Source organism: Lycium barbarum, chromosome 12 (genome assembly GCF_019175385.1).
Source record: "Lycium barbarum isolate Lr01 chromosome 12, ASM1917538v2, whole genome shotgun sequence".
NCBI classification, from domain to species: Eukaryota; Viridiplantae; Streptophyta; class Magnoliopsida; order Solanales; family Solanaceae; genus Lycium; species Lycium barbarum.
This window is the reverse complement of record NC_083348.1, coordinates 14482105-14500739: the sequence shown is the minus strand read 5'-3', so window position 1 is coordinate 14500739 and position 18635 is coordinate 14482105. Positions and strand designations below refer to the sequence as shown.

The window sequence follows — 18635 nt, the reverse complement described above, 5'->3', positions numbered from 1 at the left end:
CACAAACTAGACCCAATTTAACAATAATTTCATCATTAATTGAAAATTCCAACTTTAGAGAAACCCACCAATTTCCATAACCAAGATTCTTGAGATAAAAGGAAGATTCAAGCTTAGGGACTAATTACCCATTGATTAGATGGTTAGAATTCAAGAAATTTCCCAACTAAACTCATTTGGATTGAATAAGATTCATAAAATCATCTTAGGGTTTATGACTCAATTTTCCCCAGCTAGTTCATGATATTTACCAAAGATTCCCTACATAAAACATATTAAAATCATAGAGAGTGTATGGGGAACTTACTCTAAAGTAGTATTCCACAAAAGCTCCACAAAATCGCCCACAATCTCTCTCTAAGTTTCAATTTTGTGAATGAAATGAATGGCTTTGAAATGGGAAATTTAAGTTCCTGATTTTCAGTGATCTGCAGAATGACCCTTTGCTGATGCGGGACCGCGCATGCAGAAAATTTTTCGCAGGTGCGGTGCAACTTCCGCAAACGCGGTCCCGTGCTTGCGAAAAGTACTCCGTAGGTACGGACCCTCCTTTACTTGGAGCTAACTTTATATATCACAGAATGCGGATAACTACATCCCAATAACTATAAGAGAACCCATAAACTGACTTAGAACACTCACGGGAAAAGAAATTCAGGTTTAGTCACCGTGAGATAATTCAACTTACCAACCGCCTATAGCGCAGGATCACTAAGTGGCTCCCCCTATCCTAGTAGGAGGTTAGCATTTGTATCCATAGGAGTGTAAATGGGTCTATATCGCATTGTTCCTGGCTCCTCATGAATATCTAAGGCATACTTACGTTGTGAAATAACAATAACTAATCTGGACTGAGCAACCTCAATACCTAGAAAATACTTTAGTCTACGAAGGTCTTTAGTATGGAAATGCTGAAAGAGATCTTGGTTTAAATTAATGATACCATCCTAATCATTACCGATAATAATGATATCGTCATCAAAAACCACCAAATAAATACATAGATTTGGAGCGAATGACGATAAAACACAGTGTGATTAGCTTCACTACGGGTCATGCCAAACTCTTGAATTACTATATTGAACTTCCCAACCGAGGCTTAAGGAGACTATTTCATCCATAAAGTGACCGATGCAATCGACTCACCAGACTAGATTCCTCCCGAGCAACAAAAGCAGGTGGTCGTTCCATATAAACTTCCTTCTCAAGATCACTATAGAGGAAAGCATTCTTAATGGCTGATAATGAGGCCAATGGTGGACAACAACCATTGATAGAAAAAGATGAACATATGCTATTTCAGCCACGGGAGGGAAAGTCTCACTGTAATCACGCTCAAATATCTTAGTATACCCCTTGGCAACACGAGCGAGACCTAAGCAGATCAACTTGGCCATCCGGACCAACTTTGACTGCATAAATCCAACGACTACCAATAGTAGAATATTTCCTTTTATTTACTTTCATTTAGTCCCTTTTATAGAATCCTTGTAACTGTATAAATACCTTGTATATTCATGAATAGTGATAAATTCTTCCATTTGATTACAGTGGCAAAAACTTTATTTGAGTATAATGACTTCTTTATACTAATTCTTACTTATTCTTTGGATGGTAATTTACCAGAAAATCATGAATTACAAGATTTGCTTATTGTGTATGCTAGGTTACAAGTTGAATTGAAGAATGCAGCATCGGTATAGTTGCTATTGATAGCAAGGTTGTTTTGCTTCATGCCCATGGATTCTCGATTCAGTTCGATGGGAAGTCTATAATTATTGACGAGTTTGCAATTGGACAAGCGGTGGAAAAGGTGACACAACACAGATGGAGGAAACTTTATATCTTCTTTGATGCGAAAGGTGTAATATATATATTGAAGAAAAATGTGCGGGCTACTTGGGACATGGATGCAGCTTGTGAAGATATTTCTTCATGTCTAGATCATGTTGTGTTTGTACAAATTCCTAGAAGGTTTAATATTTTCGCTCATAACTTAGCTAAGTTTTGAATTTTCTTGTTGCATGGATGTTCTTGGGATACAATATTCCCAAGTTCAATGGTTAATGATGTTGTAAACTCCTTTGGACATATCATATCTTTTATGAATTAATGGCTGAAGTTTTTGTGAATAAAAATTTCTTGATGACCATGCTTGCTCATTTACTATCATAGCATTATATGATGAACCGAACATAAGATTAAAATAAAAGGAACTAATCATATTTTGCTGTTTCCTCCCTAAGGTGGAGTAAGGTTTGCGTAGACTCTATCCTTCCCAGACCCCACTTGTGGGATTACACTGGGTATGTTGCAGTTGTTGTTGTAATCATTGTTTTGTAACTCATAAATGGCTTGTTTGATCTTCTTACTATCAACATCCTAAAGGAAAAAAACTAACAATGAATGCTAATTTGAAGAATATTTAGGGGTTGCGCATTAAAATTTTTAATTAATTTTGAGATTACTTCAAAGGACAACTAGATAATATCCTATTCGACTCGAAGAAAGTGACCAATTCCATGTACTCTTTGGAAAAAAGAGTTTATTCCTAGTAACTAATGAGTTCAAAGATGCGAATATTAGTAGTAGTTGCTAAAAATATAAATCGTACGTCTTTCAATGTAGTACCATATTGTTGTAAACCTTAAAAGGTATTATATCAAGAATTCCTAGTAATTCCAAGAAAAAGCACTTTTAGATCTCCCTGAGAGCACAAATCGTTAATTCTGGTACTAGTAAGGAGCTTTATATAACTCATCCAAAACTAGTTGTTCCTCTACCCATTGTCGGAGATGCAAGGATTGAGGCTTAAAACTACTTTTGATTTCCCAACCCCATCGAGATATAGAAGTTGACAAATCATATACTCTTAACATGTTCACTCACTGTAAAAGTTCTCCTTATATATGGAAAGAAAATAGTACCAAATATTCATAAAATCCAAAAATTAAGAAATAAAATTCTATTTCCCTGTGAAGAAGGACGAGGGAGACATTGAGGACCATTCTCGAACAACTTGGAGTCTAACCTTCTTTTCACATAATATTGCACCTACAACCATATGCTATAAAATGACGACAATATAATGAGATGTGTTTATTATCCATAAATGTTTAGACAATAATGCTTATCTAATTAGAAAGAAAAATCTAAACCATCACAATGGTCGGCTTCCTAAGAATCAAGGTATTATCAACAAAAGTTCTCAACATGATCACTGAAATGAGGTAAGTCACTCCTAGTATGAAGTTATAACCTCCAGGGCATGTTATTAGCAAATACTGGACTCGCTTACAGTTCCAAGTAACATGGACTTTTAGCCGCTGATGCTCCAAAGACCGGGGTGGATGGCACACCAAAAGCATCAAAATTATCCAATTTTACTGTTGTTGACCTTGCATGCCAAAACTACCAACAACAATCTACAACAAATAAAAGTTGGATAAGATGACAATTTTCTTTTGACAATTCTGCATACCAAGGGACAGAATGGGAGAGAAAAAGCTAAGTATTAGTACCAAAGTTTTACAACATAGTTTTCAGAATTGAAAAGAAGAGAGAATATTTTTACAACATAGTTTTAAGAATTGAAAAGAAGAGAGAATATTTGGAATTTAAAGTCATGTAACACCTGTACAGTTGACGCTACAGTAAGAACTCCTGCTACACCACCACCTATAACATGGCCATCTGGTCTAGCCAGTAACACACGGAAACCACCTATCCTGCTGCGCTCACCTCCAGATTCTGAGAGGAGAAAGTAACCAGAAAGAGACAGGATCTCAAACTGTCCCTGAAGAAGTAACAAGTAAAAATGCTTTAAGAAGGGAAAAGATACATCTTCAAAGCCTTGGGAAGGATACAGTAATGAATTATTTTCCCTGGAGGCCGCAACAAAGTGTCTAACTCCACCAAATGATTCACATCACACTAAGAAGACACAATACAACTCAATGGTAGATAGACTTATGAAATTTTTGTGGCAAGTTCATTTTGGGCTAAATATATCAAAGTAATGTTCATTGTTTGACGTGTATTTATAAGATACTTTTAACTCCTTCCAACAATATAAGCAGATAATTAGCATAAGACACACACGGTAATGCGAACCTCATATGTTATAGTTCCATAAGATATTGCTGCTTGCTGAATTGTCACATTAGAAATGGAGCCATTTGCTGACAAAATGCAGATGGCTTGAGAGATACTTTGAGAGAATGACATTAGTTTTGCCAATACATCCTGAGAAGCAACATGACACTTAATTGAATCTTCAGACATATAAAAGCAACTAATTCTAGACGAGTAGTATAAAGAGAATCACATATACTGCCCTTCATCCCAATTATACAGACACCTTTTTCATTTGGGAATTCCAAAATATTTGAGACGATTCAATTTCTATAACAACTTTCAAAACTCAGATTTCGTTAAATCATTAAAATTTTAAACTTGAATGCAATGTTTTCCCAGTAAAATCTTTTTGAGAATGATGTTTACCCTGTAAATCTAACTTCAACATTTGTTGATAATGGGGGGGGGGGGGGGGGGGGGGGGTCTGAACCTGCTTGCGTGCACCTCAACTATTCTATTGGATACCTACATCTTACCATCGACACAGGTACGAGGTACTTTGTCCACTAAAACTTAAACAAATCGAGAAAAATCACTTCTACAGTTGGACAAAAATTAGCTCCCCTAATTCGTAACTTCTTCAACCAAATGGGAATCATATTCATGAGTTAAACTAAGAAAATCAGTTTCCCTGCTCTCTTTTGTAAATTTGGTCTAGGATTAATGGGCATGAGCATGAAGAAAGGCAAACAATACAACCCTATCTAATCTACTAACAAAAGCAAAAAAGACGAGAAAACATCGAAATACAGAAGATAAAAAGCAAATTAAAGACGCACCTCCCCTGCTTTTACTGTGATAACATGCGCTCTAAATCCAGTCCATGAACCTGCTGATCCTACAAATAGTATCTTATTAGTAACTCAAAATTTTAGTAAAATGAAAATAGCAAAGCAGTTGTATTACACAATACAAATTATCCACTTTCAAACACATCAGAAAATACCAACAAAATTAAAAAATTAAGCTTCATAAATATGCTCCAACATTTGTGGCCCAAATGATGTCTAGACCATTTCTGCGGCCCGACCCGCTTTGTTTTAAACTCTAGGGTTCTGAATTTTCTTCACACAGGAATCAGAAGGATTACCAGAAAAATAAAGACAGTAGTCATTTTTGTACTGCAAAATTTATGAAGCAGATATAAATCATTATGGAAAAGAATAATTAACTTGGAAAAGGCTCTTCTTTTATCTTTGTAAGTAAGCATATTATGATAAGAATTGTGAACCGAAAAAGAAGGTTCATCCGACCAGGAAGTGCTTACCAACTAGTGCGAGGTAGGGGAAGATGGAATGTGTGTGTACCAGAGGCGAATTCAGAATTCAAATTTAATGGGTTCAATAGTGATATCTTCAGTACTGAAACCACTGACATTTGCACTTATGAGTTGAAAACATAAGGTGTGTTCGGTACGGAGGAAAACATTTTTTCAATTTTCTCATGTTCGGTTGGTCAAAATATTTGGAAAACATTTTCTTTTGAAAACAAGTTGCTTAAAATGAGAAAAATGACTTCTCTAATGGAAGTAGAGAAAACAAAGCTCAAGCATTCCACATTGATTGTCTCCCCCTAGCCTCAAACTCGCCTCATCTTCACCCCTACCACCACCAGCTCCACCCCACTTCCAGGTCTTCTATCATAGTATTTATCTAGATTATATACAAATGCTTTTGGACTAACATTTTTTGCTTACGTACCGAACACAAAAAACACAAGTAAGAGACCCACTTATTTTTCTGGAAAATATTTTCCTTCATATCGAAGACACCCTTGGTATTTGTTAAATTTTTGTGATTATGTTCCGTATAAAAGATGTTGGGTTCAGTTAAACCCGTAGAGCTAACACTACATTCTCCTAGATATCCATGCGACGAACTTGGATTTTGCAAAGAGGTTATCTCCACGCCTCAAACACATAACATGCTAGTAACCAAATAAGTAAATCTATCCTTGCACCAATGCTTGTATTAAACAAATCATTAGTCTTATTCATGGTATTCTCGGTTTTTCTTTTGGCTGCTTTACCTTCTTGGTGGTAAGAGTTTCTTCTTCCTTTTACTCCCTTTTTATTCCTTTTGATTATCAATTGATAGGTTAAAGTCTCTTAGTACTATAATATAAGCAATTGAGCAAAGAAAAAAGAGGCTAAAGGGATACTAGTGATTCAAACAAAAAGAGAATCTTTTTGGTAAGAAATAATACTGATTATATAACTAGACAAAAAATAATAATTAAACAATATTCATGTCAGAGATAACGGCTATATTCACATAAACAATTTGAAAGCCAAGGAAACAATTAATAGCAATTGCTCCCTTTATTTTAATGTGTTTTTCTTACTTTACTTTTTAGTCTATTTAAAAAAGAATGTTATTTTGGTACATTCTACATATCTTTAATTTAAGACCGTAAAATTCAAAAGTGTTGTTTACTTTCTTAAAAGTTATGTCAAATCAAAACTAGACAAACAAATTGAAACGGAGAAAATAATAATTAAATAATAGCTTACAACAACACCAACAACAGCAATAACATTCCCAATATAATTCCACTTATTATTAAATAATACACATGTCAGGGATATCAGCTATATTCATATAAACAATTGAAAGCCAAGGAAAAATATAAAAGCATACTACTCCCTCCAGTTCAAAATAAGTGTCCACTTACATAATCAAGAAGGAATTAACTTCATTTTTCCTGATTTGCCCCTATTTACTCCAGGCAATCAATAGTCAAGAGTTTTACTTCATCCAATTCAAAATAAGTGTCCCCTTAACTTTTTGCACACCGCTTGAGAAAACACTAACTCCTGATTTTTTTTTTTGGTATTTTGACTAAATTACCCTTAACTAATAAGAGTTTTGCTTATCATTGCCTTGATTAAATAGAGGCAGATCTAAAAAAATGAAGTAAATTCCTTCTTGATTACGTAAGTGAGCACTTATTTTGAACAAAAATAAAAAGCCTAAGTCGACACTTATTTTCAATCAAAGGGAATATTAATTAAGTTTAGTTTAGTCAAAATACTTATTTTTTCTAGGAGTTAGTGTTTTCTTAAGGAATGTAAAGAAGACTATGTGGACACTTAATTTGAACGGGAGAGAGTAGCAATTATTTGATTAAAGTAAAAGGTAACAATTAAATAATATACATATGCAGTTGTATTACCTAAATTAGGTAATTGTTGCTCTGTACCAGAACCAGGTGGTCTCCCCCTTCCCTTTATCCTTACAATAGAAGATCCCTTCACTTCCTCAGATGGAGGAGATATTATCCCCGAGTTCATAGAACCATCAGGAGCATACTTCCTCGGCCTTCCACGCTTTCTTTTCTCCGGTTCAACTGAACTAGTAGGGTGCACACTCACCGGAGTAACTGATGGATCGCTGGAGACAGTGAGGGAAACAACAATGCCGGTGCTGGCGGTGGAAACTTGATAAGTTGTCTCCATCAGAGGAGGAGGTGAACACGGAATTGGCGCCAAACCTGGCACAAAGTTAGGTTTTGTGATCCATATTATGGTAATAAAAATTAGGAAGTGCGTTAAAGATGTTGAAGTTGTATAATTAACCAGATTATTTAATTTTATTCACCGGACTAGAAAGACAAAAACTAGTACAAAAATAGGTTTCGTAGTCCATATTATGGTAATAATTTTTTTTAAAAGTACGTTAAAGATGTTTGAGTAGTATAATTAACCAAGTAATTTGAATAGAAAGACATAAAACCTAGCATGAAAATAGATTTCGTGGTTCATATTTTGATAATAATAGAAGTTTGAAAATGCATTACAAATGTTGTAGTAGTATAATAAATCAATTTATATGATGATATTCTATGAAACAAAAATACATAAATCCTAGCACGATATGTAGCGTGGTTCATATTATAGAAATAATAAATGTTTGAAAGTGCATCAAAGATGTTGCAGTAATATAATTAACCAAGTTATTTGGTGTTACTCTGAGGAATATAAAGACCAAATCTTGCCCGAAGTACATTTCATAGTCCATATTTTGATAATAATGAAGTTTAAAAGTACGTTAAAGATGTCAGCGTATATAATTAACCAAGTTAACAACAACATATCTAGTGTAGTCCACAAGTGGGTTCTAGGGAGGGTAGGATGTATGTAAGCCTTATCCCTATCTTTATGGGGTATACAGGTTGTTTTTGAAAGATCTCCGGCTAGGAGACATCAAAATAGCAAGATACAAAATAGATGTAGCAAAAGATAGGAATACACATCAAAGCATAAAAGAGTGTGCGCTAATGGAATACTACTACAAAGAGGAAAAGATGAGAGGAGGGGGTCCCCCTCCTTCTCCCCACACAGGGTGTGACACCATATAACTACCTATTAACCTTCTACCCTAATCCTCGACCTACATACCTTCCTATCTAAGGCCATGTCCTCAGTCATCTGGAGCTTTACTATGTCCTGTCTAATCTCGTCCCCCTAGTTCTTCTTCGTCCTACCTTTACCTCTCCTACCCCCTATTACGGCTAGCCTCTCGCACCTCCTCTTCGCATGCCTGAACCATCTCAGCCTCGTTTCCCTGATCTTGTCCTAAACTGATGCCCCTCCTACCTTATCCCGTAAAACTTCGTTCCTAACCACTGGTTTAGTGAATAAAAGGGATAAAACTATGTCGTTTAGAGATTAATTTTAGAGACCTAGGAGAAATCAAATATTTAATCCTAGCCGTCGACTAGATCTGATTGAGTGGCCAAGATTATTCATTGTACTTGCTATATTGAAGTTTGGTCGAGAAATAGTAGACATTTTATCAAAATTTTCATACGCATATGTTCTCTCTAATCCGTCGCCACCCGTGGTGGCCAAGAATTGCACCACCGTGCCACCACCACCACCGGAAAAACCCACACACGTAAATCAATCTTCTCCTCTCCACCTCCTTTACAAGGACTTGAAAGACCCAAAACTTAACACGGAAATAGATTTCCTAGTTCATATTATGGTAATAATAGAAGTTTGAAAGGGAATTAAAGATATTGCAGATTAACCAAGTTATTTGGTGTTACTCTGAGGAACAGAAAGACATAAAACCTAGCATGAAACAGGTTTCATAATTCATATATTATTATAATAATAAAAGATTGGAAGTGAGTTAAAGATGTTGGAGTAGTATAATCAACCAAGTTATTTGATGTTATTCTACAAACTAGAAAGATACAAAACCTAGCACATCAAACAAAAAGAGATATAATAAAATAACATTGTCATTCTTTTAGGTACATAAAAAGTAATAAGGATGCTTGAAGATCAAAAGAAAAATAAACGTCTTGGGACAAGAAATGAATTATATCTACTATATAAAATTTAAAATATATTTAAATGTAACTTGATAATTAAAACAAGAATATGAAGTAACAGTAATTTTATTTCAACATTTAAATGTATTATTGAGATCTCAATAAGAATCAAAATGAGTTGCTATGAAATTAATGAATTAATGTGGGATATACGTGGTAAATGTGTATTTATGGTAGGGATATTTTTTTCTAGAAAAAAATAATTTTCTGCTTCTGTTTTTTTCAAGAAGCAGAAATTTTTAGCTTCTCCCCAATCGTAGAAAAACTGCTTCCATTTCTACTTAAAAGCAGTTTTACTTATTGGTCAAACACCTCAAATTCCAATATATATATATATTTTTTCCCACCCAAAAAGTAATTTTTGCCCTTTTCTTTTTCACCGATCAAGGGTGGGGGAGGGGGAAGGACAAATTTTCTTCCTTTTTCCTTTTTGGTTGATAAAGAGGATAGGACAAATATATAAGTTCAACAGTTAAGAAAAATGTTAGATCTCAAGATATCTAGAAAGAAAGAAAGAAAGAAAGAAAGAGAGGATCATTTCCCATAATCCTTTTTGTTCTTTTGTAGAGGTTCCGTAAAATGGTGAGATTTTGAAGACACCAGACTCATAAGAAACAAATTTCAGAAAAAAAAAAATCAAAATCAAATAATACACGTCAAAATAAAACTTGAATAGCCAGTACCTTCAGCATTAAGCTTCCCCTTTCGATTCGATTGAGGCCTTACAGAAGACAGAGACGGTGCCTCAAGGGCAAGAACCCATGTCCGATCATTAATGTTATCTGCCATTTTTTCTTTTCAAAAAGGATGGATTGTTTGTGTTTTCAAGAAGTACGGATAGTTTGTGTTTCAACTAAATCTATATTATTTATAAGAGATTTAGAGGGAAATCGTGTTACTAGATTACACATTGGAAAAGTAATAAATGCAGCAAATTTGTTTCCCAACTATAATTAGTTTTCCTTACTAAGCACATAATTCAAATAAGCTCCAAATTGGAAAATCCTTTCCTTTTTCTTTTTACAGACATAATCCTACTCATAGGCATTAATAAAATGCAATCCAAACTTTAGGGTTCAACGGATCATGTTTGATCAACATGGTGGTACCCAAACAGAAAGGTTCACTCTCCTCGCGCTCTAACCCCAACCCACAACAAAGACAAAAGAAAACAAGAAAGATGTATCTAATCAAGGACTATAGTGACATAATTTATAAGGTTTATGTCTACAATGTTGAAACATTAAGAACCCCTTCAAAGACAGGCACTCTGCAAGTGTCAACAGTTCTAATACACATGACATTAGGCGACAATGAGAACATAACTGAATTCCCAAATACAATCTCTTTTGAACAAGTTAAAATAATGGAGTTAACGCGTGCAACCAGAGATTACAAAAATTCAAAAATAGAACTAATAATAATTCTATAACTTCTATAACAAGAATACATATATCAAAATATATGCATAAATAAATAAATAAATAACCATAATAGCTTAAACATAAGTTGTCACGATCCAAATCACGGATCGCGCGGGCACCTACCCTTTGCCACCTGATAGGCGAACTCGTCCCTTACTCAATCATCCAAACAGCATAAATAGTAAATAAGAAGAAATAGGAGTCTAAAATAATAGATAGATAATAATGCAGAATCTAAATATACAGCCCCCAAATCTGGTCTGAATAGTACAAGATCATCTGAATACAAATGTCTAGGAAATGCAAGTCCAAAAGTATATAACTGTCTCAAAATGCGAATAAGAAAGATAAAGGATCTCCAGGCAGCAGACTCATTAGATGTTCACCATGGACACTCATAAGCATAGCCTTGGGTTCGCTCTCGAGGAGTAGAAGTGGTGTCTGTCACGAACGTTGTACTTAGAAAAGAGTACATCAAAGTAGTATTAGTACAAACACTGTGTACTGGTAGGTATCATAGGCCAACAATAGTTAGATAACACATATAAAATAAAGGAACTGAAGATAGGCATGCTAGTAGTCAAGTACAATCACAACACAGTCTAAGAATAAATAACACACGTGATAGGAATACCAAGGTAGAATCAATGTGATAAATGAATGATGTAATGAGTGCATATGCATTGCAATGATATGCACTAACAAAATATTTGTCTCCCTACGCATATGCTATGGACGGATAACCTCCACGTCTCGATAGTCATGACTCATGGGGCACCCACTGTAATGAACCGTTGGGCTATTATCGTGATTTCCTTGAGTTTTGCATCACAAAACGTCTTTTGATCACTGCAACTTAGTCACGCGGGAAAAATTATCCTATTAAATTAACCCGGAACAATGTTGGAAAGATTTAAAATCATAAAGGGCCACCGGGGCCCAGTAGGCCGCCATAGCGGCTAAAGGACAGCCATGGCGCTACCGTCATAACCTCCTTCCAAACCGCCCTAGCGGTGAGCCAACTTTTGCATGGTACCGGTACAACAGCCTCCTTCTCTGCCATAGCGTGACTGTTGCGGTGAACATGCATCCTGCCACGACACATAACACATAATTTTCCTAGTATTTAAACCCCATTTCAGGATCTGGCCCTATTTTTCTCAAAACCCTAAATCTCAGTCGTCACCTGGGATATTTGGCGAGCAATTCTCATGGTTTCTTGGAGAAAGTATCCCCTCTATCTCACTTACTTCATCTCTCTTCTATTTAATGTTCCATTACACTAAGAGTTCATCTTTCAAGCTAATAAAAAGGGAGGTTCTTTAATATTCAAGTCTAAGATGATAAAATGGAATGTCTAAGCTTAAAAACTGGACATTCTTGGAAGAATCCTTTAAGTTCTTAAATTAGAAGGATTGACCCACCTCTAAGTTCTAGGTTTTCCTCTATTTTGTAAATGGGTTTCAACTTAGCTCTTGAATCTGCGATTTCCTAAGGAAAGGGTTATAAATTATGACTTAGGTGACTTAGTTAACAATAAAACCCAGATTATTAGTTCATGAAACCTAGCAAAAATAGTTGGGAATAAATTCCAATCTTTTCCTTGAATAACACAAAGCCTGAATAAATTCCTAGAATATTGACTTTTGTTCTTTGGGGTTCCTTGATATTGCAAGACTTTCGTTGAGGGTCACGGTTCGTAAATGCAAAGTTGAAGATCAGTGGGATGTTCGTGTCCCTGCTCGGCATGATGCTTAGTGATTACTATAGGAAATGAAGGATTCTATGCATTATGGGAGACAAGTTGGATGGAGGGTAAAGTTACGATTTTTATATTGTGATTGTTGTTGTGATTGGTGTCCATGAGTGGCATGAGCGTTCATTCATTTATCCATGCTAACATTGTTATCACACATTCACTCATTCATACATACTTTGGGATCAAGTTGTGCGCCGCAACACTTACTGGATCGGGTTGCACGTTCCGCATCACTTACTATTGGATCGGGCTGTGCATTCTGCAGTAGGTACATGGACTTAGCAGTCCCCCATGGGTCATGACTGTCGAGGCGATAAAAAATTCCGCTTGAAGCGTGTGTGTATCATAGAATTTGCATTGCATTCATCTCATTTTTACTTACGACATTATTTTGGACTTGTTGGTTGATCTTTGGTGATACGTGTACTTGATAGTTGTTACACCTCGCACTTTTAGAGCATGAGCATACCATATACTTCACCGTATTAATGGAGTATCGGAGATGTCCCATGACGTTCTGGAAGGTACAAGCCATGAAAAGTATGTAACAATGAAGTAAAGGATGAATTACGATCTCGTAAGTTGTAACCGGAAAAGACAACCTTGAAACCAAAGGACATGACCATTATCAAGTATAATAAATGATAAATATCATGTATGGAGAGTTTTGGAAGATTCGGAGGTCAAGCAAATCGAAGAAAATAAGTTTGTCGAAAATTTGGAAAGATTTGGCAGGATTTTGGACAGAAATTTTGGGTCAACTTCAGAGAGGTATATCTCCTGGGATATCAGGAGTTTTGAGGTGTTTCAAAAGCCTAAAATGAAATTCGTCGAGTCTAGTTTCCAACGCAACTAACCGTTCATCGATACGAAATCGGAATAGGAAGTTATGAGCATTTTAAAATGGACTGCCAGAAGCCCATGAACCTACGCGAAAATTCTAGAAACCTCTTAAAAGTCCACCAATTTCGGCCCACCACGCCCAACCCGAATTGGACTACTATATATACACCTTTAAGTCATCTAAATCACCTAATTTCTCGCCATTTCTCTTGTCCACACTTCTCTCTCCATTACAAGAATGTTCTTGAAGGTTCTCTCCACCATTCCAAAACATTCTATACCATTACAAAAGAGGATCAAACTCCAAAACCCCAAGCTAATTCATGGAGAAGGATTGTTCTTGTCTCTACTTAATGTTGTGATTAATTTGGTCTTGGAGGAAGTTGGGTGGGGTGAAGTTCTTTTAGTGTAAGGTATGTTCTCCATCCTATTTCTCATGATTAAGTTGATTTGAAGGTTTATCAAGTCCTATAAAAGAAGAGAATCATAGTAGGGAAGTTGAAAATTATTAAAGTGAAGATGATGACTATGGAATGAATTTTAAAGGAGATTTTGAATTAATTTGAGATTAAATTGAATATAATTCTTTGATTTTGGTATTGTGGATATTGTTATGGTTGGTTGAGAAATTGTGAAAAATATCCTGTGGAATATTTTATGGAGCATATTGGTACCGATGATGATGTTGTTGATGTTAGTGTTGTTGTTGTTGTTGTTGGTTGTTGGTATTGTGATTTTGGGATAGGTCTATGAACGGGGGAGATGCTGCTTGAATTTCAGCAGATTTTAAGAGGATTTAATTTGAAGGCATAAGACAAGCATATGACGATAAGCCTAACAAAAATATGAATTCTCTTGAATGTAGATTTACGAGCTTAGGAGGACAAGCGTTAAGTAGTTAAGAAAATGACAAGGTATGTTAAGGCTAGTCCCTTTCTTTCTAAAGGCATGATTCCTTTCTTATGAACATATATATGTTTTCCAAAACATTCTTATTCCCAAAAGCTAGAAGTTCATGATTTTTAGAGTTTCTTATGATGCTAAAGATAATAATGTCCTATGATGATAATGATGATGATTCCATTTTTGGAGATTCCAAATCTTATGGTGTTGATGCTATTATGAGATTATTGAGCTTATTTCATGATTTCCTTGATTTTGTTCATTGTTGTTGATCTCACCTTATGTTTATTGTTCCTTCAAGGTGAGATATAATGATGATGGTTGTTCCATAATATAAATCGGGGGTTTACCGACTTTATGTCACCCCGATAGAGTTGTAATGTTTCCTTTGGATACTCATGTATGTCATATATGTTTATAGCTATTTTTTTGTGACACCGAGCCTTGTTATGGCCGGGTACGAATATGGTATGAATACTACCGAGCCCATATGGCCGGGTACGGATACTACCAAGCCTATATGACTGGGTACGGATGCTACCGACCCTATATGGCCGGGTACGGATACTACCGAGCCTATATAGCCGGGTACGGATACTACCGAGCCTTACTATGGCCGGGTACGGATATTACCAAACCTTACTATGGTCGAGTACGGATAATACTGAGTCTATATGGATGAGTACGGTATTGTATTGTATTGTATAGTATTGTCTGAGTACGTATGTGGATATATGAAATGTTTCTTCTAGAAAAATGTTAGGTAGGCATGATGAATGTCTTAAAATGTATCATGAGGTATAAACAGTTCTTTTATCTTATGCTATTCTTCCTGCTTTTATCATTGTCAAACCCTAATCTCCCTAGGGTGTGATGGGCACCCGTCCCCATATCCGGAGCCGAGCGAGCCCACAGACTCTTATTACATACATAATCTCTTCGGACTCCGAAATCAAATAAAAGTAAAAAACAAAGTAAGCTTTCAAAATCTTTCTTCTATCGTTCTCAAATCAAACAAAATTTGTGATCATGTGGAATTTATATCATAACACAAATGACACATCGGCTGATGGAGCCGCTCACAGAACTGACATTCTATACCCACGACTCTGTCTGCAAAGTCTTTAACATTAATCAGACATCATAGCACACATACTCTGACTCGACAACACTCCAGGAACAAGTGGAGCCTGCCAACTCCGCTGGAACATCTTCTATAATAGCTTCAGCTCATCTGGGTGTACCTGCGCGGCATGAAACGCAGCCCTCGAAGAAAGGGGGTTAGTACGGAATATGTACTGAGTATGTAAAACATGAAATACAGAAAACAGAACCATAACCGAAACAAACAGTACAAGAGTGAGTACATTATCCAGATTACCAAAGCGTTTATTTTCCAATCACAAATCGTGTATGCAGAGGTCACATGTCAGAAAAAATGCAGATCCAGAATATCAGAACACTTGTTTCCAAACACAGATCATATATGCCGAAGTCATATGTCAAAAGGAGTACGGATCCAGAGTGTCAGAATATTTGTGTTCCAGGCACAGATCATGTATGCCGATATCGTATATCAAAAGAAGTACGGAAGGTACAGAATGCCAAAATGCTCACTTTCCAAACACAAATCATATATGCCAGAATCATATATCGTATATACGCATGTAACAGATCCCGGCCCTCTCATGAGGGACGCGGTGACAGAATCATCATATGCCAAAATCATATATCATATATGCATATAACGTGTCCCGGCCCTCCAGTGAGGGACTCGGTGGATAGAATCATGCATGCAACATTATGTATCATATATACATATAACGTGTCCCGGTCCTCTAGTGCGGGTCTCGGTGAATAGAGCTATCATATGCCATCCTGGCTGCCATCCCCGTATCATCACATCATCATATACATATTCATATAACGTGTCCCGGCCCGCCTATGAGGGACTCGGTGAACAATGCAGTGGACTGCGCACGAGAACATGTCCTGGCCCGGGACTCAGTGAAAGATGCAGAGGAATGCGCACGATAACGTGTCCTGGCCCGGGACTCAGTGAAAGATACATTGAGGCGTGCACGAGCAGAGTAGTGAGAAACCATATGCACACAAATCAAGACTCGATAGACAAGTATACTTACTGACATCTGAAGGCTCAGAAACAAGTTTCGGGTCAATCCGACTTAGCATAAGAAAGTTATGAGCGTTTGAAGTACAGAACGTTCTATAAGCGTTTCAGAAGCCATTTTTGGAAAATCAAGGTCATAATCATGTCAAGTACCTTTCGGATATCGTTGTGGATCAAATCAAATAGAGCCTTTGGAACCATATGCACGTATCAAAGTATATCAAAGACTCGATGGAATAATCGAACGTGCTAGCATTTGAAAAACCAAAACTTTAGTCATATTAATTATCTTTCGAATGCCATTTGGAAACATCATAGATTTGCATCAAAGCCATATGAAACACTTATGGAAGTTGAGAATATTAGCCATCCTAGTTGCTCTAAGAATAGGAGATTCCTTTGAAATCATACACATACGTCATTTGCTTGTTTCATAAAGAAGTAAAATCATAAACAAACTCGGAATTACAGAGTAGAATTACCTCAAGATACGTATCATACCTTACTTGCTCTAGGACATGCCAAAAGAAAGGAGAGGGTAAGCCTTACATACCTGTTCCACGTCCTATTAGCTATGCTTGTTCGTCCAAACTTGCTAGTCTACATTCAAGAGAATTGACATAATCATTAGATTCATCGACATATACTTGTCTTATCCTTTCAAATGAATTCATTCATATTCTACCGAAATTCCGGCAGCATTTCCCCTGTAAATACACCATCCCCGAGAATCTAACTCGGCCAAATTATCAATCAACAATCCGAGAATTCAACTCGGCCAAATTATGAACAACAATATCAACAATCATTCTAACAATATCCACAATCAATTCAAAATGCATACGAACGTTAGCAACTTCTTTCTACAAACTTTAACGACTTTCCATCTACGTTCAATTCATAATTGCTTACATATTCAAGTACTAATCCGCAACCATTCAAACAATATTCAAGAACACTTCAAACAATCCGCACAATGTCCAAAATAATCTAACCATTATTCCACTTTACCCGAAAGCTTCCAATTGCAACAAGAACAATAACAACACATTCTCTTCCTTCAATTTCATGAACTACACCAACAATTCACCCACTAACAACATTGTTTTCCACAAATACAAGAAGACTATATTCAAATCACATTAATTTCTAAAACAACTCTCCAACCATCACAACTTCACTAGAATCATCAAGCTTTCATTATCAACATAGCATCCACAACAACCACAACCAAAACACTAGATAAAATAAGTGAATCATTATTCTTACACACACACACATACACGGCCACACATACACGGCCACACACACACGGCCACACACACTACATATACACGGCCACCACACAACTTTCATATTTTCATGAATTTCATTCATTTCTACATACTACAACATACACAACCATCCATAACATATAAAAAGAGATTGAATTCTTACCTTTTCCACTTATCTTCTCTCTTGGCTAAAGTTGCTTCTTGCAAGAATAGATATTTTTCTTGCTCCAATAATTACTTCACTTTGCTAGGGACCTTCCAATTAGTAGGAAAATAATTTTTGAATAATTTTTCTCAAGGTTCTTCTTCCACCAAGCTTGGCCGAATGGCTCCTTTCTTTCTTGCTCTTCTCCAAATTTCTTGAACCTTCTAAGTTGAAGATGAAAATAATAAATGGATCATATTTTTTTGTTATACACTAGTATTAAGTCCCCAAGTGGGCCTTGGCCCATCCAAGGTGGCCGGCCACACTTGGGCCCCCTTTTTTTTTTTTTTTTTGTCTTGCAATTCATGGAAATTTACTCTCCAAATTCCATGTTTGCCCTTAGCCTTCCTCCATATTCCTATGAGTCATCTTGAGAATTTACCTTTTTACCCTTAGCCTCTCTCATTGTTTCCATACTAATAATATTCATAAATAATATTCATAACAACTTGTACCTTAAAATGATTTTTGAAAATGGTCTTGCCCTTAACTTGCTACGACTATCTCAAAATATCCGAACGTACAAAATACGGGCTATAACAATCATGTTACTATTCATGCCTTACATGCTCAGTACATTGCTCGTACTGACGTCCCTTCTTTTGGATGCTGCGTT

The 18635-nt window shown here is 36.1% G+C and overlaps 1 pseudogene; it reads right to left on the bottom strand.

The window, feature by feature from the left end:
• Positions 1 to 2885: 2885 nt before the first annotated feature.
• Positions 2886 to 10609, bottom strand: LOC132623624 (AT-hook motif nuclear-localized protein 10-like; annotated as a pseudogene).
• Positions 10610 to 18635: the final 8026 nt, after the last annotated feature.